Here is a 21554-nt window from a genome sequence, read left to right as displayed (position 1 = left end):
GGAACAGTACCTAACCCCGAGGATGCTCCAGAATCTTTTCGATTGCTCGTTCGAGAACTACGATCTTTGGCTCTAGAACTGAATCATTTCCTTGTATCTGAGAAGAACTTCCAGATTAATAGGAAGGAAGCTTGATCTGAATGAATCAGAATTTCTATTCTATGATCGACCGGTATAAACATCAACAACTTCGAATTGGACCAGTTTCTCCTCAACAAATAAGGGCTTGGGCCAACAAAATCCTACCTAATGGAGAGATAGTTGGAGAGGTGACAAAACCCTATACTTTTCATTATAAAACCAATAAACCGGAAAAAGATGGATTGTTTTGTGAAAGAATCTTTGGACCCATAAAAAGTAGAATTTGTGCTTGTGGAAATTATCGAGTGATCAGAGCTGAAAAAGAAGACCCGAAATTTTGTGAACAATGCGGGGTGGAATTTGTTGATTCTAGGATACGAAGATATCAAATGGGATACATCAAACTCGCATGTCCAGTGACTCATGTGTGGTATTTGAAACGTCTTCCTAGTTATATCGCGAATCTTTTAGATAAACCCCTTAAAGAATTAGAAGGCCTGGTATACTGCGATGTGTGATTTGATCAAAATTTTCATTTTACAGATTCGGACTGAGAAACTGTCATCCCAATCAGATTGAATGGGATGCCCCGGCTCTGACATGTGTTTTGGGAAAAGTAACATGAAACTCAGAATTATGGGTATATTCAATACTTCCAAATGAAAGGGGAATTGATCCATGGTCGATTCTATAACAGATAAATAGGAATTGCTAGTTATACCTCGTGAAAAAAAAAAGACTTTTTCGTGGAATTAGCCATTCCATTTCTTTTAGAGAGAGATTCTCTTTAAGCAAGCAAATATATATAGCATGGTTACTGGAGTCTATTTATCGCATATATACTTCAAAGGACATCATGGCATAACCATCGAGGTGAGTAGAGACCTAAAAGGTCGAAGGGAATGATATATAGACAAGTAAATCCCTTACGAGTCCCAAAGTATCCCCTTTAAGGGGATTCATCATTTGAGGGGAAGTAGACTACTCAAAAATTTCACATTTCCATTTTGTCATAAGTAATTCAGAAAATTTTTTTAAAGTAAAAAAAAAAAGAATGAATCAATGAAAGGTTGGTCCTTACTGGGAACTTGAGTAAGGAGTAGCTCTTTGTAGGGTAGGGTTTTATCGAACAAAACAAAGTTTAAAAATAAGAAAGAACCCCTTTTTTTGCTGTAACTACTTGAGCCGGATGAGAGGAAACCTTCACGTCCGATTTTAAAGGGGGAAATCCAATCCTATAGGAACCTATCTCGATTTTTCTTTTGCTAGGCCCATATCTAAAAAACCTACTTTCTTACGATTACGAGGTTCATTCGAATATGAAATCCAATCCCGGAAATACACCATCCCACTTTTTTTTACTACTCAAGGCTTCGAGACATTTCGAAATCGAGAAATCTCTACAGGAGCAGGTGCTATCAGAGAACAATTATCCGATTCAGATTTGCGAATTATTATAGATAATTCATTGGTAGAATGGAAGGAATTAGGAGATGAGGGGTCCACTGGAAATGAATGGGAAGATAGAAAAATTAGAAGAAGAAAGGATTTTTTGGTTAGACGCACGGAATTAGCTAAACATTTTATTCGAACAAATGTAGAACCAGAATGGATGGTTTTGTGCTTATTACCAGTTCTTCCTCCCGAGTTGAGACCAATCATTCAGACAGATGGGGGTAAACTAATGAGTTCGGATATTAATGAACTCTATAGAAGAGTTATCTATCGGAACAATACTCTTACCGATCTATTAGCAACAAGTAGATCTACGCCAGGGGAATTAGTAATGTGTCAGGAGAAATTGGTACAAGAAGCCGTGGATACACTTCTTGATAATGGGATCCGGGGACAACCAATGAGGGATGGTCATAATAAAGTTTACAAGTCATTTTCAGATGTAATTGAAGGCAAAGAAGGAAGATTTCGTGAGACTCTGCTTGGTAAACGGGTCGATTATTCGGGACGTTCCGTCATTGTTGTGGGTCCTTCTCTTTCATTACATCAATGTGGATTACCTCGAGAAATAGCAATAGAGCTTTTCCAAACATTTTTAATTCGTGGTCTAATCAGACAACATGTTGCTTCTAACATAGGGATTGCTAAAAGTCAAATTCGGGAAAAAGAACTGATTGTATGGGAAATACTTCAAGAAGTTATGCGGGGCATCCTGTATTGTTGAATAGAGCACCCACCTTGCATAGATTAGGCATACAGGCCTTCCAACCCATTTTAGTGGAGGGGCGCGCTATTTGTTTACACCCATTAGTTTGTAAGGGTTTCAATGCAGACTTTGATGGAGATCAAATGGCTGTCATGTACCTTTATCTTTGGAAGCTCAAGCGGAGGCTCGTTTACTTATGTTTTCTCATATAAATCTCTTGTCTCCAGCTATTGGGGATCCCATTTCCGTACCAACTCAAGATATGCTTATCGGACTCTATGTATTAACGATCAGGAATCGTAGAGGTATTTGTGCAAATAGGCATAATCCATATAATCGCGGAAACTATCAAAATAATACAGTTGACAATAATGACTATAAGTATACGAAAGAGAAAGAAACTGTATTTTTCTAGTTCCTATGATGTACTTGGAGCTTATCGGCAGAAACGAATCAGTTTAGATAGTCCTTGTGGCTCCGATGGAGACTAGATCAACGTGTCATTGGCTCAAGAGAAGTTCCCATCGGAAGTTCAATATGAATCTTTGGGTACTTTATCATGAGATTTATGAGCACTATCTATAGTAGGAAGTGTAAAAAAAAAATCCATTGTATATACATTCGAACCACTCTTGGTCATATTTCTTTTTATCGAGAAATAGAAGAAGCCATACAGGGGTTTTGTCGGCCTATTCATACGTATCTAAACTAATAAATTAGATTAGGTGATGCCCGTGCCCGTAGGGATTCGGGTCTCTCCAGTTTCACTGGTATCATAATTTCTGAATTTTGCGTGAATCAAGATGAGATTGAGGAAAGGAAGTTTTCGAATCACTGACTCAGGCCCATTGTCGAATCCTACTCAGCAGAATATAGAGTACTTATGGCAGAACGGGCTGATCTGGTCTTTCACAATAAAGTGATAAATGGAACTGCTATGAAACGACTTATTAGCAGATTAATAGATTCATTTCGGAATGGCATATACATCACACATCCTGGATCAAGTAAAGACTTTGGGTTTCCAGCAAGCCACTGCTACATCTATTTCATTAGGAATTGATGATCTTTTAACAATACCTTCTAAGGGATGGTTAGTCCAAGACATGAACAACAAAGTTTTATTTTTGAAAAACACCATCATTATGGAAATGTACATGCGGTAGAAAATTACGTCAATCCATTGAGATATGGTATGCTACAAGTGAATATTTGAGACAAGAAATGAATCCTAATTTTCGGATGACTGATCCTTCTAATCCAGTCCATCTGATGTCCCTTTCGGGAGCTAGAGGAAATGCATCTCAGATACACCAATTAGTAGGTATGAGAGGATTAATGTCGGATCCCCAAGGACAAATGATTGATTTACCCATTCAAAGCAATTTACGCGAAGGGCTTTCTTTGACAGAATATATAATTTCCTGCTACGGAGCCCGCAAAGGAGTTGTAGATACTGCGTACGAACATCAGATGCCGGATACCTCACGCGTAGACTTGTTGAAGTAGTTCAACACATTATGTACGTAGAACGGATTGTGGTACTATCCGAGGTATTTCCGTGAGTCCTCGAAATGGGATGACGGAAAAAATTTTTGTCCAAACACTAATTGGTCGTGTATTAGCAGACAATATATATATGGGTCTACGATGCATTGCCGCTCGAAATCAGATATTGGGATTGGACTTGTCAATCGATTCATAACCTTCGGGCACAACCAATATATTTCGAACCCTTTACTTGCCAAGAGTGCATCTTGGATCTGTCAATTATGTTATGGTCGGAGTCCACTCACGGCGACCTGGTCGAATTGGGAGAAGCCGTAGGTATTATTGCGGGTCAATCAATTGGGGAACCAGGACTCAACTAACATTAAGAACTTTTCATACCGGTGGAGTATTCACAGGTGATACTGCCGAACATGTACGAGCTCCTTCTAATGGAAAAATAAAATTCAATGAGGATTTGGTTTATCCACACGTACCCGTCATGGGCATCCTGCTTTTTCTATGTTCTATAGACTTGTATGTAACTATTGAGACTCGGGATATTATCCATAATGTGAATATTCCACCAAAAAGTTTGATTTTAGTTCAAATGATCAATATGTAGAATCAGAACAAGTGATTGCTGAGATTCGTGCCGGAACGTCTACTTTTCGTTTTAAAGAGAAGGTACGAAAACATATTTATTCTGAATCAGAGGGAGAAATGCACTGGAGTACCGATGTCCACCATGCATCTGAATATACACATGGTAATGTTCATCTATTACCAAAAACAAGTCATTTATGGATATTAGCAGGAGGTCCGTGCAGATCCAGTATAGTGTCTTTTCGCTCCACAAAGATCAAGATCAAATGAATGTTCATTCTTTTTCTTTCGAAGAAAGATATATCTTTGACCCTCAATGACTAATCATCGAGTAAGACATAAATTGTGGATACTTCTGGTAAAAAAGATAGGGAAATTCTTGACTATTCAAGACTGATCGAATCATATCCAATGGTCATTGGAATTTCATATATCCTTCTATTCTCCAAGAAAATTCTGATTTCTTGGCGAAAAAAACGAAGAAATAGATTCATTATCCCATTACAATATGATCAAGAACGAATAAAGAACTAATGCCCTGTTTGGTATTTCGATTGAAATACCCATAAATGGTATTTACGTAGAAATAGTATTCTTGCTTATTTTGATGATCCACGATACAGAAGAAATAGTTCAGGAATTACTAAATATGGGACCATAGAGGTAGATTCATCATAAAAAAGAGGATTTGATTGAGTATCGAAGAGCAAAAGAATTTAGTCCGAAATACCAGAAAGTAGATCGGTTTTTTTCATTCTCGAAGAAGTGCATATCTTACCCGGATCTTCGTTCATAATGGTCCGGAACAATAGTATCATTGGAGTAGATACACAACTCGCTTTAAATACAAGAAGCCGGGTAGGCGGATTAGTCCGAGTGGAGAGAAAAAAAAAAAGTATTGAACTGAAAATCTTTTCTGGAGATATTCATTTTCCTGGAGAAACAGATAAGATATCCAGGCACTGCGGCATTTTGATACCACCAGAGACGGAAAAAAAAAATTCTAAGAAATCAAAAAAATTGAAAAATTGGATCTATGTCCAACGGATCACACCCACCAAGAAAAAGTATTTTGTTTCGGTTCGTCCGTAGTCACATATGAATAGCTGATGGGATAAATTTAGCAACACTTTTCCCTCGGGATCTCTTGCAGGAAAAGGATAATGTCCAACTTAGAGTTGTCAATTATATCTTTATGGAAATGGCAAGTCAATTCGAGGAATTTATCACACAAGTATTCAATTAGTTCGGACTTGCTTAGTATTGAATTGGGACCAAGAAAAAAATGGTTCTATAGAAGAGGTTCATGCTTCCTTTGTTGAGGTAAGGACAAATGATCTGATTCGCGATTTCATAAGAATTGAGTTAGTCAATTCCACTATTTCGTATACCGGAAAAAGGTATGATAGGGCAAGTTCCGTATTGATTTCCGATAATAGATTAGATCGCACCAATATCAATCCTTTTATTCCAAGGCGAAGATTCAATCACTTACCCACATCAAGGAACTATTGGTATTGGTACGTTGTTGAATCGAAATAATGAATGCCAATCTTTGATAATTTTGTCATCATCCAATTGTTCTCGAATTGGTCCATTCAATGGTTCGAAATATAACAATGTGACAAAAGAATCAGATCCCATAATCCAAATTAGGGATTTGCTGGGTCCCTTAGGGACTATTGTCCTAAAATAGCGAATTTTTTTCATCTTACTATTTAATAACTCATAATCATATCTTGTTAAAAAAATATTTGTTACTTGACAATTTTAAACAGACTTTCCAAGTACTTAAATACTGTTTAATAGATGAAATAGGAGGATTTATAATCCCGATCCATGCGGTAACATAATTTTGAATCCATTCCATTTGAATTGGTGCTTTCTCCATCACGATTATTGTGAAGAGACATCTACAATAATTAGCCTTGGACAATTTATTTGCGAAAATGTATGTCTATTCAAATACGAATCACACGTAAAAAAATCTGGTCAAATTTTAATTGTTCATGTTGACTCCTTAGTTATAAGATCAGCTAAACCTATTTGGCCACTCCAGGAGCAACTGTTCATAGCCATTATGGAGAAATACTTTACGAAGGAGATACATTAGTTACATTTATATATGAAAAATCGAGATCTGGTGACATAACGCAAGGTCTTCCAAAAGTGGAACAAATCTTAGAAGTGCGTTCGATTGATTCAATATCGATGAACCTAGAAAGGAGAGTTGAAGGTTGGAACGAACGTATACAAAGAATTCTTGGAATCCCCTGGGGATTCTTGATTGGAGCTGAGCTAACCATAGCCCAAAGTCGTATCTCTTTGGTTAATAAGATCCAAAAGGTTTATCGATCCCAGGGGGTACAGATCCATAATAGACATATAGAAATTATTGTACGTCAAGTAACATCAAAAGTGTTGGTTTCAGAAGATGGAATGTCTAATGTTTTTTTACCTGGAGAATTAATCGGCTTTTTGCGAGCGGAACGAGCAGGGCGTGCTTTGGACGAAGCGATCTGTTATCGGGCAATCTTATTGGGAATAACGAGGGCATCTCTAAATACTCAAAGTTTCATATCCGAAGCAAGTTTTCAAGAAACCGCTCGAGTTTTAGCAAAAGCTGCTCTACGAGGTCGTATTGATTGGTTGAAAGGCCTGAAAGAGAACGTTGTTCTGGGGGGATTATACCTGTTGGTACCGGATTCCAAAAATTAGTACACCCTTCAAGGCAAGACAAGAACATTCATTTGGAAATAAGAGATATTTTGTTACACCATAGAGAATTATTTTGTTCTTACGCCCAAAACAATTTCCATGAGACAAATTTCCATGAGACATCAGAACAATCATTTACGCGATTTAATGATTCCTAAGAGCAGATTCTTTTCTTTCACTTTAACTATTTTTCAATTATCTGGTCCGATTATTGATTTGGTAAAAAATAAAATAAGTAATTAAAAGAAATTAATGGTTTGGGTCGTGTATCAACGGTCAATCCCCCGTAGAAGGTTCCATCGGAACAATTATTTATTTCAGGTTACCTCGTCTCTTTGTTAAAAAAAAAAAGGAAGTCTGGGGAAAAATGACAAGAAGATATTGGAACATCAATTTGGAAGAGATGATGGAAGCAGGAGTTCATTTTGGTCATGGTACTAAGAAATGGAATCCTAGAATGGCCCCTTACATCTCTGCAAAGCGTAAAGGTATTCATATTACAAATCTCACTAGAACTGCTCGTTTTTTATCAGAAACCTGTGATTTAGTTTTTGATGCAGCAAGTAGGGGAAAAAACTTCTTAATCGTTGGTACAAAAAATAAAGCAGTGGATTCAGTAGCATCAGCTGCAATAAGGGCTCGGTGTCATTATGTTAATAAAAAATGGCTTGGTGGTATGTTAACGAATTGGTCCACTACGGAAACGAGACTTCACAAGTTCAGGGACTTAAGAGCAGAACAAAAGATGGGGAAACTCAACTGTCTCTCCAAAAGAGATGCAGCAATGTTGAAGAGAAAATTATCTACCTTGCAAACATATCTCGGCGGGATCAAATATATGACGGGGTTGCCTGATATTGTGATCATCGTTGATCAGCAAGAAGAATATACGGCTCTTCGAGAATGTGTCATTTTGGGGATTCCGACAATTTGTTTAATCGATACAAATTGTGACCCAGATCTCGCAGATATTTCGATTCCAGCAAATGATGACGCTATAGCTTCAATCCGATTGATTCTTAACAAATTAGTATCTGCAATTTGTGAGGGTCGTTCTAGCTATATAAGAAATCGTTGATTATCATTAAGAATAATAAGATTAGTTAATTATTTGGCAACTCCATAGATTTATTGGATCGGTACTATTTTTTTTGAATTTTTAAAAAGAGATAAAAAAAGTACTGGGATATTGATATTATGTTATGATGTTATGTAATTTCTTGGTATCGTAAATAAAATATACGATTAATGATTCAAGTTAATGAGTTGAGAAATAGATGGTTGAATCAAAATAATTCCTTTTTTTGAAGTTCAATTTCTGTCAGAGGACAATATGAATGTTATACCATGTTCCATTAAAACACTCAAAGGGTTATACGATATATCGGTGTAGAAGTAGGCCAACATTTCTATTGGCAAATAGGAGGTTTACAAATCCATGCCCAAGTACTTATCACTTCTTGGGTCGTAATTGCTATCTTATTAGGTTCAGTCATCATAGCTGTTCGGAATCCACAAACCATTCCGACCGACGGTCAGAATTTCTTCGAATATGTCCTTGAATTTATTCGAGATTTGAGCAAAACTCAGATTGGAGAAGAATATGGTCCTTGGGTTCCCTTTATTGGAACTATGTTCTTATTTATTTTTGTTTCTAACTGGTCAGGTGCTCTTTTACCTTGGAAAATCATACAATTACCCTCATGGGGAGTTAGCTGCGCCTACGAATGATATAAATACTACTGTTGCTTTAGCTTTACCCACGTCAGCGGCATATTTTTATGCGGGTCTTACCAAAAAAGGATTGGGTTATTTCGGAAAATACATTCAACCAACCCCAATACTTTTACCAATTAACATCCTAGAAGATTTCACAAAACCTTTATCTCTTAGTTTTCGACTTTTCGGGAATATATTGGCTGATGAATTAGTAGTTGTTGTTCTTGTTTCTTTAGTCCCTTCAGTAGTTCCTATACCTGTTATGCTTCTTGGATTATTTACAAGTGGTATTCAAGCTCTTATTTTTGCAACGTTAGCCGCGGCTTATATAGGTGAATCCATGGAGGGTCATCATTGACTAGTTTTCGAAATAGTCTTTTTTAAGCTTATCCCAATTCATGCATGATTCAAGATAATCCACTTGGTTGGGGAACATAATAGATACAAATACAAATACGTATGAATATACGACCTAGAGTCGTAGGAAAAAAGATAGACGATATTGCGGAATTGTAAAAAAAAAGATGGGTTGGGGGGGTCACACTAGATGTATGTAATCTCTATAAGTCCAGCCCCTGTGTCTGTTTCGAGGAATGATTCTAGAATCCGATTCAATATAAAATATAAAATGCGGGTGGTTTACGTTATGGAAGAAACAAATGTATATGTGATATTAGATATTTACTAGTTATATAGGACTATTCCTAATATATATATATATATTATTATATACCCTATATATATATATATTATTGATTGATTTGATTGCGGTTCACTGCATTTATATAGTTCCAATATAAGTCTTTCTGTTTCGTCTGCGATTGTGGATTGAATGAAATGCAAAAAAGAGATGAACTCAAGGATAGTATCTAGAAGAAAAAGAAAGGAAAGAAGAATTGAATGAAAGAATGTTTCGAAACAAAGAAATGCAATAACTAGAACCGTATACATATGTATTTACAAAAACTCCATTATGGGTAGAAACTCAAAATGAGATATCGAAATAGTTCTGACGATTCAGTAATATTACCATTTCAATTCGGAGTTTTTAGTTATTTCGACCCGATAGATCTTAATCAGATAGATCTTAATGATAAAATCTTAATGAAAAAAATGATAAAAAAATTAAGTAAAAATTCATTGGTTGATTGTATCATTAACCATTTCTTTTTTTTTGGTGCGAGGAACTTACCATGAATCCACTGATTTCTGCCGCTTCCGTTATTGCTGCTGGATTGGCCGTAGGGCTTGCTTCTATTGGACCTGGAGTTGGTCAAGGTACTGCTGCAGGCCAAGCTGTAGAAGGTATTGCGAGACAACCAGAAGCAGAGGGTAAAATACGAGGTACTTTATTGCTTAGTCTAGCTTTTATGGAAGCTTTAACAATTTATGGACTGGTCGTGGCGTTAGCGCTTTTGTTTGCGAATCCTTTTGTTTAATCCTAGAAATGTAAAAAAGTACCTTACATACTATACTTTTTTTCTTATTTTTTTAATTCGCTATACTTTTTTCTTATTTTATTAACTCAGAATTGCTGTTTGCTTCTTCTAATTATATCAACGCTTTACTCCTACAATTATTTATTTGTTGAGACAATACCCCAAGAAAGGAAGGACTGTTTTGAGGATGAGTAATTACTGGATCCGCTCGTTTTCTTCCTTCGCGTCCTTAGCTTAGTACAATGGAAACCTTTTTTTTACTTTTTTTAGGAATCGTTTCAACAAACGAGATATTTCACAATTGACATGAGACCCAAGACTTAACCTAATAAGTATTTTATTGGATTGGAAACTTCAAGTAAGAAATTTAAAAATTATCAAATTAAATTACTAGATTTAATCTACTCCCATTAAAAAAAAATGGAAATAAAATTTATATAATAAAAAGAAATCGATCAAAAAAGGGACGACGAAGTGATACAAAAAGAACTCTGTTCTTTGTTAGTCCTATCTATAAGAGGAGAGCATATGAAAAATGGAACCGATTCTTCCTTTCCTTGGGTCACTGGCCATCCGCCGGGAGTTTCGGGTTTAATACCGATATTTTAGCAACAAATCCAATAAATCTAAGTGTAGTGCTTGGTGTATTGATTTTTTTTGGAAAGGGGTGTGTGCGAGTTGTGTATTTCAAGAATAGGTTGGATCCATCCGACTGCACTTTATTTATGGTATTTTATTCATTTTATAGGATAAATAGGAAAAAAAGTGCACGATCTCAACGAATTATTTCTGAATAAATTAAGAAATCATATGTAAGAACCATAGCATTTCGTGACTTATTGGTAAATTTGATTCTCTATCAACCAATAATGTGAGACCATTAACATGGTTAAAGCTAAACTGTTTGAAGTCCAGGCAAAACATGGTACTCTTTCTACCGGTACTAACGTACCGAAATGGTTTAAAATGAATAGTTGGTAATTATCTGATATAGAACACTCATATCGATAAAATGATTTGAACCATTTATTAAAAAAATGGGCATCTTGCTCTTTTTTCCAATGCCGAATCGACGACCTACGTAAAAAAAAAATAGGAATTTTTGGATTTGAAGAAAAAAAGGAAATAAAAAAATATAGAAATAAATTGTAAATTTAAATTTTAAATTAAATAAAGAACAAATACAAATAAAGAACAAATACAAATAAAGAAAGAACTTTGCTGACAATTATAGATTTTTGTCTGGTCGGAAGAGTCCTCCTAATATTCTGTCTATATCAGTTTCGATGTTTTTGAATATAAACAGAAAAGAGAGGGTAGGCTCATTACATTAAAAAAAAAGATATGGAATGCCCATAACATAAAATAAATAATTGAGCGTGAGAGCCAAATGAATCGAAAGATTCATGTTTGGTTCGGGAAGAGATTATGGAAGTTGTGAAATTAATGGTAAGATAATCTACTTTCATTAAATGATTTATTAGATAATCGAAAACAGAGGATCTTGAGTACTATTCGAAATTCGGAAGAATTACGTAGAGGGGCCATTGAGCAGCTCGAAAGAGCCAGGACTCGCTTACGGAAAGTAGAAATAGAAGCAGATGAGTATCGAATGAATGGATACTCTGAGATAGAACGAGAAAAAGAAAATTTGATTAATGCTACTTGTGACACTTTGGAACGATTAGAAAATTACAAAAATGAAACCCTTCATTTTGAACAACAAAGAGCGATTAATCAGGTCCGACAACGAGTTTTTCAACAAGCCTTACAAGGAGCTCTAGGAACTCTGAATAGTTGTTTGAATAGTGAGTTACATTTCCGTACGATCCGTGCTAATATTGGCATTCTAGGGCCATGGAAGAAATAACAGATTAGCCCTTTTACTTTTACTTTAGTTTAGAGTTTAGGCATTATTTTTTCCCTTTGCTTTCGAAAAAGAATAAAAAAAACACTAATGGTAACCCTTCGAGCCAACGAAATTAGAAATATTATCCGTGAACGTATTGAACAATATAATAGAGAAGTAAAGATTGTGAATACCGGTACCGTACTTCAAGTGGGCGATGGCATTGCTCGTATCCATGGTCTTGATGAAGTAATGGCAGGTGAATTAGTAGAATTTGAAGAGGGTACAATAGGAATTGCTCTGAATTGGAATCAAATAATGTTGGCGTTGTATTAATGGGTGATGGTTTGATGATACAAGAAGGAAGTTCTGTAAAAGCAACAGGAAGAATTGCTCAGATACCTGTGAGTGAGGCTTATTTGGGTCGTGTTATAAATGCTCTGGCTAAACCTATTGATGGGAGAGGTGAAATTTCAGCTTCTGAATCTCGGTTAATTGAATCTCCTGCCCCAGGTATTATTTCGAGACGTTCTGTATATGAACCTCTTCAAACGGGGCTTATTGCTATCGATTCGATGATCCCTATAGGACGCGGTCAGCGAGAATTAATTATTGGGGATAGACAGACTGGAAAAACAGCAGTAGCTACAGATACGATTCTTAACCAAAAAGGGCAAAATGTGATATGTGTTTATGTACTATTGGTCAAAAAGCATCTTCTGTGGCTCAGGTAGTGACTACTTTTCAGGAACGAGGGCGATGGAATACACCATTGTGGTAGCCCAAACGGCGGATTCACCTGCTACATTACAATACCTCGCTCCTTATACGGGAGCGGCTCTGGCTGAATATTTATGTACCGTAAAAAACTACTTTAATAATTTATGATGATCTCTCCAAGCAGGCACAAGCTTATCGACAAATGTCTCTTCTATTAAGAAGACCCCCTGGTCGTGAAGCTTATCCAGGAGATGTTTTTTATTTGCATTCGCGCCTTTTGGAAAGAGCCGCTAAATCAAATTCTCGTTTAGGTGAAGGAGTATGACTGCTTTACCAATAGTTGAGACTCAATCTGGGGACGTTTCAGCTTATATTCCTACTAATGTAATTTCCATTACAGATGGACAAATATTCTTATCCGCCGATCTATTCAATGCTGGAATCCGACCCGCTATTAATGTGGGTATTTCTGTTTCCAGAGTGGGATCCGCAGCTCAAATTAAAGCCATGAAACAAGTAGCTGGCAAATCAAAATTGGAACTAGCGCAATTCGCAGAGTTAGAAGCCTTTGCACAATTCGCTTCTGATCTCGATAAAGCTACTCAGAATCAATTGGCAAGAGGTCAACGATTACGTGAGTTGCTTAAACAATCCCAATCAGACCCTCTCACGGTGGAAGAACAGATAGTTACTATTTATACCGGAGCGAATGGATATCTTGATCCGTTAGAAATTGGACAGGTAAAGAAATTTCTCGTTCAGTTACGTACCTACTTAAAAAAGAATAAACCTCAATTCCAAGAAATTATATCTTCTACCAAGACATTCACCGAGCAAGCGGAAGCCCTTTTGAGGGAAGCTATTCAGGAACAGATCGAACTGTTTTTACTTCAGGAACAAGCGTCAACTTCTCCCTCTTATTCTTAGTACAAGAATACTCATTGAGAAATATTTCTGATTCGAATCATTCAAAAAGGTTTCTTGGTATAGCCATTTAAAAAAGATAGATGGAAATAAATTGCGTCCAATAGGATTTGAACCTATACCAAAGGTTTAGAAGACCTCTGTCCTATCCATTAGACAATGGACGCTTTTCGTTCCTATTTTCTTCTTTCGTATTCTTCCTTCTCTTGTTCGGATAAAAAACGATTACACGGAAAATATTTTAGGGAATAAAAACAAGGATGCATATCCAAATCGATGATGTATGTATAATAAAGGGCATATATAATAAAGAATATAGAGCGGGTAGCGGGAATCGAACCCGCATCGTTAGCTTGGAAGGCTAGGGGTTATAGTCGACGTTGGTTGATCATTTTTAACGTTTCTAATTCAAAACCGAACATGAAATTTTGGTTTCATTCGCTCCTTTATAGAAGATCGATGTATTCCCAAAGAGAAAAATTAGATCCATAACATCTATGTTAGCTTTTCTGTATGAATCCATCCAAAGCTACTTGCTTTCTAGATGATCCCTCTAGAGGAGGGGGATTATACTAAATCCATTTAGTCTAGTTACTTCGTTCCCTATTTCCACTCGCAGGATCCTGAGGAAAAGAATTTGGTTTCCACCGAGCTGAAACAATATGCTGATGGTTCTAGTAAACCAAAACCATCATTTTATAGCTATTTGGCTTCAATTTCCCTTTTACAAAAAAAATTGAAGATCTAGTTACGATTGGAAATAAACTTTTGTATCTTCATCCATAGATCCTTTATTCATACTCATTCAATTGGAAGAGTTAATCCAATCCAAAAAAATTATGCTTCGCGACTCCATATCCATAATCCAATCTTTTTATTCAATTTCTAATTGGCCTTTGGATACAAATCGTGAGAATGTATATTCTTCCTCAAATATACTATTGAGAGGTAAAGGATTAAACCTTTTTAAGAAATAAAGTTTTTGATCGGAATATGAAAAAAACTGAAAGACCCCTTAACTATTTAAGTTTTTGATAGAACGAATCACACTTTTACCACTAAACTATACCCGCTATATATTTATTATTGTATATGAATGGACCATTTGTCGAACAAAAGAGTGAGGCGCAATCAAGATAGCATCAGAATCATGAAAATTTGAGCGTTGACGCTTCGTCCCGCCGGGGACTTAGACTTAAATGGGCGAAGAGCAGAAAGCTTACTTAAATAACATAAAAAAAGTTATAGTTATATTATACTTTTCTTTTCGTTTGATACGAAGTCATTACTGACAGTCCCGGTCTGAAAGAATCATTGAAGCTGGATCATTGAAAGGATGAAATCTGCATACATGGTTTATTTTTTTTTTCAACTTCTCTTTCAACTGCCAGATCTTACTTATGAATTAAGAATTCGGGTCAATTGGATCTCAATTGTTCAAATAAAGCTTGTCTCTTGAACAAATAAATGAGTTATATTATAACTACGTTTATAAATATGTGTGTTTAATATTTGATATTTTTTTTTCATTTTAATAATTTTTATTGTTTAATATATGTACATATATATGTACATAATAAATATATAAATATATATACATATATTTATATATTTATTATTCCAGTTCTTTTTCCAGTAAGTAATAAATTGATAAAAAGAAAATAAAAAAATATATTAATTTCATATTAAAATATATTAATTTCATATTAATAATATTAAGTAATAATATTAAGTAATAATATTAAGTATTAATAATAAGAAATGACACTTCAACAAGTATTTTTGATTGATATCAAATCATTATTAAATCATTTTATCTATGGAAATACTGGCCTGGCCCGGCCAGTACTTAAACCAAGCCGGGGGAATAAACCTTTCGTACAAAATAAAAGAAGTAGGGTATTTTTCTATTTGGGATATCCGTTTCGAATCATTATCTAAATTGAATTCCTGATCAAATTCTTCTTATATATATATATTTATCCTATTCCTATATAGATATATATTACTTTATTGTTCTTTTTATATATCTTTATAAGTTATATTATAATGTTTATTTATATATGTTATATAATTTATATGTTATATAATTGTTTTACTTTTTTATTTATCTATTTTATATTTTTATATATCTTTACTTCACGTGTCACATCACATAAAAAATTTTCCATTTTTAAATGGGGATGGGGATGGGGAGAGATGGCTGAGTGGACTAAAGCGGCGGATTGCTAATCCGTTGTACGAGTTATTCGTACCGAGGGTTCGAATCCCTCTCTCTCCGCTTCTTCTTATTACTTGAAGACTTTCGAATTCGAAGGAATTTCGATCCCTTGATTTTATCATAGGTAAATGTATGGAATAGATAAAATCATAAGAAAAAAAAATTTAGAAAAAGCAGGAAAAACTAAAAATATCTTTTTTTTATTCCTCACGTCCAGGATTACGCCCTGGATCATTGGATAAAAATCCGAAGATGAAGAGAGAAATAAAGAATATCACTACTGTATAAACGAATAGTTTGAGAGTAAGCATTACACAATCTCCAAGATCTTTTTTTGAAAAAGGGAATAGGTTACTTATTTTTTACCACATACACTATTTTGTTTTGACATGACACCCCCAAAAAAATGAAGTGTTTTTTGAAAAGAAAGTCATTTTCACGAATTTCTTTGGAATAAGATTTTGATTCCTTCGTTATCAAAATTTCTTGTCATATGAATAATTAGGTATTGTAGCAACCTAATAAAGTCTTTGCTCACTGTAAGGTCAGAACGAGGAAATAAGTTGATCAAAATTCATCGCCGTGGTTATTCAATATACAAGAATTTCGATTTTTGAATCGAGGTTCATAATGTAAGACTTATCTGGTCTTATCAATTTTTCGAATTTTGATTTATCGAATAAATCATGAATTTAGCAGAGTATTAAATCATCGAAAACTTACAGCAGCTTGCCAAACAAAGGCTAAGAGAAAAAAAAGTACAGGTATGACAGGCATAACATCTACGATTGGATTTAAAAGGCATAAGCTTCGGGCAATTTGGCGAAGAAAAAACTACTCAAATAAAAGATAGAATTAAGACAGATGCAGATTAAACTAAAGATATTAAGCATACAAAATTTCGTTCTTGTAGATTAGATAATTTTATTCTGATTGAGTTTTTTTTATAAGGGAAAAAAAAGACAAGTCAAAAAATCTTTCCTTCCATTCTCAAATGAGAATACAAGGAATTCCATTTTCATACAATATCTTAACTGAATTCCACGTAATGATCAATGAATTTTTTTGATTCTATATCTACATGTGTTGAATCCTAGCAACAATATATCCCAATGTATTTATTGGGTTGGAATTGACGAATAACCAATACCAATATTAATGTTTATTAGTGTCGAATAGAAATTCGAAATGGGGCGTGGCCAAGCGGTAAGGCAGCGGTTTTGGTCCCGTTACTCGGAGGTTCGAATCCTTCCGTCCCAGATCGTTTCCATCAGAAACGAAAGATGGGATCACATTGTATCCCACATGAAACATAAAATTGTTAACGAGAACATTGTTCTGAATTCTAAGAATCATTCTTAGAATCATATTTTTCTTTCATTTGGTTTCTCACAAACGTAATCAAGTGTCAAATGTGGGTGGAAATACTTTTTTTTAATTCAAAAAAGAAGTTCTGGGTTTATCATTCACATTCAGGATATGTTCGTACTACTCAATATTCATTTTAAAGTTAGTTACTTTTGGAAACTTTATGTCCCATATCTATGAAATGTCAATTCTCACATGAAGCATTCTGAATCGAAATGTGAATGAAAGAAAGGCCTCTTTATTCCCTTACCAAGGGTAAAAAGCCTAAAGTAAATAAATGGGGTATCCCAATTCCACAGTCTATGTGGAGACTAAAGAGTAGGGAGTTTTTGGTACTAATTTCATCACTGGTCTTAAAACTTCTAAAACTGGTGTGGGAAAAAAATAGTAAAAACGAATTGATCTGGACCCCATTTTTTGTATTTTATCTGTTCATCTTATATCTTATCCGGTTCAAATGAATAATTGTAAATCAATGTAATGTAGCGATTGGGGAAATTCGTATATTGCATCTACTTGACTTTATGGAATTGATGGAAAAGAAAAATTCTTGAACCTGAAGTAAAACAAAATCCGTATTGTATAAAATAAAAAGTTTTATTTTATAATAATTGATTTTGTTCCGGGATTGCAAATCTATTATATTAAAGGTTCTCTTTTGAGGTTTATAGTTTATTTTCGAGAAAAATGATCCTTCATGATTGATCGTCCCGAACAATCTTTTAAATGTAAATAAGTCTTAAGCAAACTTATTTATTCGTCTTTTTTAGAAAATGTTTCATCATATGATAGAATATAGAGTTAAATAAATTGGATCCTTACCGAGCCTTCCCCGGATGAATACTTATCTATCCATAGATAGATAGATCTATCCATAGATAGATAGAAAGTAGGTACTATTATATACCGGTATACACACACCGGTTGAGCCAATGACTATTCATGATTCCATATTGAATCAATTACATACCGGTTTGAAATAAAATTAAGGAATGTTATGGTAAAACTTCGTTTGAAACGATGTGGTAGAAAGCAACGTGCGACTTGAAGACATGATCGGCTGTGGATTCTTACATCCATCATTTTCTATAGAATGAATGTTCTTAGCCGACATAGTTGTTCTGCTCTGTTAGGAACCTAATTTGTGTTAGTTGTAAGTAAATAGTACATGATGGAGCTCGAGCAGAAAGGATTGATTCGTTTATCGGGGGAAGAATCTAGGTTAGTAACTATTAATAAGTTAGACCAACTTTGTAAGTATATCCTCAATATATAATCGAAAGGTTAAAAAAATCGAAAAATCAAAGAAGTTTGAAAAATAAAAGTAAAATTTTCAGAATTGGTAAAACTATTTCGATCAAAAGTGTATCACAAGGAATCCACCGTTCATATTCTATTTCTATAGTATAGAAAAAAATAACAAAAAACAAAAGGTTGTTGCTGCTCTTTTGAAAGGAGTAAGGATCACCGAAGTAATGTCTAAACCCAATGATTCACAAGCAAAGATAAAGGATTCCGGAACAAGTAAACACTATTTCAATTGTCTCAACAATTGAATCAGAATGAGGAATAAAAATAGATTCGAGATGAACAAACAAAAAGGTTAGAGACGGCTCAATAAATGTCTAAGGGTTTCCCTTCGAACTCTGTCAGAATTACCCAACTTGAGTTATGAGTACGAATGAGATTTCTTTTTTTCTGTAAGGAAGAATAAAAAAAACGACTCAAATCATAGTCTAATTCATGATTTTATGGATCATTTGCCATTATATACATTATACAGAAATTTAGAATCCTTTTTTCTCGAGCCGTATGAGGAGAAAACCTCCCATACGTTTCTAGGGGGGCATTGTTTATTTACATCTATTCCAATGAGCCATCTACCGAATCGTTGCAATTGATGTTCGATCCGAAGAGAAGGAAGAGATCTTAGAAAAGTAGGTTTTACGATCCGATAAAAGAATCAAACTTATTTAAATGTTCCTCTTATTCTATATTTCCTTGAAAAAGGTGCTCAACCTACGGGAAACTGTTTGTGATATTTTTAAGGAAGGCAGAATTATTTCAAGAAAGAACTTCGATTCGAGTTAATTAAAGGAAAAAAACAAAATTAATAAATAAAAAAAAAAGGGGGGGTAACTAGTATCTATCTTTGTGTAATTATTTACACACAATTTGCCTTTTTCTTGCTGTATTCATACTTAATTTACTTTTTTTCTTGTTTTGTTTGCGGGAATCCACCAACAAATAAGGGGTTAATCTTGCTTATTGTACCTCTATTGATTGAATAAACCCGAGATTTTTCTTTACTTTACCTCTTTCGTATTTTTTTTTTTCATCCAAATTTATTATTTATGTTTATGTTGTGCCAATCCAACACAAGTCCTTATTTGATTTACTTAAATTTGTTTTCTTAACATTGGATTCATATTGACAATGGTGCATCGAAGAAATATAATTCGATCGTAGATAAATAGATCCGTTTATCTCCACCCCATATTGGTTTTTTCTTTCCTTCACTTCAGTCAAATGATGGGTTTGCCCTACCGGATTTACTGGCATACAAGATGTATTTTCTTAACGAAAAAGAAAAGAAAATTGATAAATAAAATGGTGGTTTGTCACAATTTTGACATCTCTATTGGGAATCTGTTGTTGTTTAATCTGATCTGTCCATTTTGGTATTTTGGTGTTTTTAATTGATCAACAAATCTTTCTTTTCGATTTGTTCTAGTTCAATGTTTTGACGGGGTCGTGCAGTGCAATTCAATTGATTTTTTTATTTTGACCGTATTTACATATCCTATTTATTTTATTCGGGTTGCTAACTCAACGGTAGAGTACTCGGCTTTTAAGTGCGACTATGATCTTTTACACATTTGGATGAAGCAACAGATTCGTCCAGACTATTGGTAGAGTCTATAAGACCACGACTGATCCTCAAAGGTAATGAATGGAAAAAACAGCATGTCGTAATAAAATATTATTATTTTTTTTATTATTTAATTATTAATTATTTAATTTATTATTTAATTTATTATTTAATTTATTATTTAATTAAAGTAGAACTTTGAGTTTATCCTTACCGGATCGTTACAAATTTTTTTTCTTTTTGGAAGTGAAAAAAAAATTCCCATTTACAGTTGGGTCTAGTGAATAAATGGATAGAGCCCTATGGCTCTAATTCTGGTGAAATAAAAAGCAACGAGCTTTTGTTCTTAATTTGAATGATTACCCGATCTAATTAGACGTTAAAGATAGATTAGTGCCTGATGCGGGAAAGGGTGGGTTCTTTTGTGAGTGGACCATTGATTTTCTTTCTTTTTTTTTAATGAATCCTAATTATTCTTTATTATGGATTGGAGACGGATGTGTAGAAGAAACAGTATACTGATAAAGAGAATTTATTCCAAAGTCAAAAGAGCGATTGAGTTGCAAAAATAAAGGATTTTTGACCCTCTTGTAATTATAACGAACATAAACCAATTGGATAGAAAAGGAGAGGAAAAAGATCTGTTGATTGGACTCCCCTGTTTCCTTTGTTTGTGGGATATATATTTTTTTCTTACTGTAATTATATACATAATATATACCCTGTTCTGACCATATTGCACTATGTATCATTTGATAACCCAAAAAATGAAATGGGTCCTGCCTCTGGTTCAAGTAGAAATGGAAATGGAAGAATTACAAGGATATTTAGAAAAAGATAGATCTCGGCAACAACACTTTCTATATCCGCTTCTCTTTAAGGAGTATATTTACACATTTGCTCATGATCGTGGTTTAAATGGTTCGATTTTTTACGAATCCACGGAAATTTTTGGTTATGACAATAAATCTAGTTCAGTACTTGTGAAACGTTCAATTATTCGAATGTATCAACAGAATTATTTGATTTATTCGGTTAATGATTCTAACCAAAATCGATTCGTTGGGCACAACAATTATTTTGATTTTCATTTTTATTCTCAGATGATATTGGAAGGTTTTGCAGTCATTGTGGAAATTCCAATCTTGCTGCGATTAGTATCTTCCCTCGAAGAAAAAAAAATACCAAAATCTCAGAATTTGAATTTACGATCTATTCATTCAATATTTCCCTTTTTGGAGGACAAATTGTCGCATTTAAATTATGTGTCAGATATACTAATACCTTATCCCATCCATCTGAAAATCTTGGTTCAAATCCTTCAATGCTGGATCCAAGATGTTCCTTCTTTACATTTATTGCGATTCTTTCTTCACGAATATCATAAT

General features: G+C 34.4%; 2 non-coding genes and 2 pseudogenes across 3 annotated transcripts in view; 3 read left to right on the top strand and 1 right to left on the bottom strand.

Annotated features, from left to right (window-relative positions):
- Nucleotides 1-21554, top strand: part of LOC140854580 (protein TIC 214-like) — a 156342-nt pseudogene that overhangs the window by 100945 nt on the left and 33843 nt on the right. The gene's annotated exons all lie outside the window — the stretch shown is intronic.
- Nucleotides 9967-12090, top strand: LOC140854592 (ATP synthase subunit b, chloroplastic-like; annotated as a pseudogene).
- Nucleotides 13801-13872, bottom strand: TRNAR-UCU (transfer RNA arginine (anticodon UCU)). The gene has a single exon. It is a non-coding gene; the product is annotated as a tRNA-Arg (tRNA).
- TRNAS-GCU (transfer RNA serine (anticodon GCU)) lies at nt 15899-15986 on the top strand. Its single transcript has one exon. It is a non-coding gene; the product is annotated as a tRNA-Ser (tRNA).

This window comes from Elaeis guineensis, unplaced genomic scaffold, assembly GCF_000442705.2.
Source record: "Elaeis guineensis isolate ETL-2024a unplaced genomic scaffold, EG11 Super_Scaffold_1000265, whole genome shotgun sequence".
NCBI classification, from domain to species: Eukaryota; Viridiplantae; Streptophyta; class Magnoliopsida; order Arecales; family Arecaceae; genus Elaeis; species Elaeis guineensis.
Note: the sequence above shows the minus strand (reverse complement) of the source record. Positions and strands in the feature narration are given on the sequence as shown.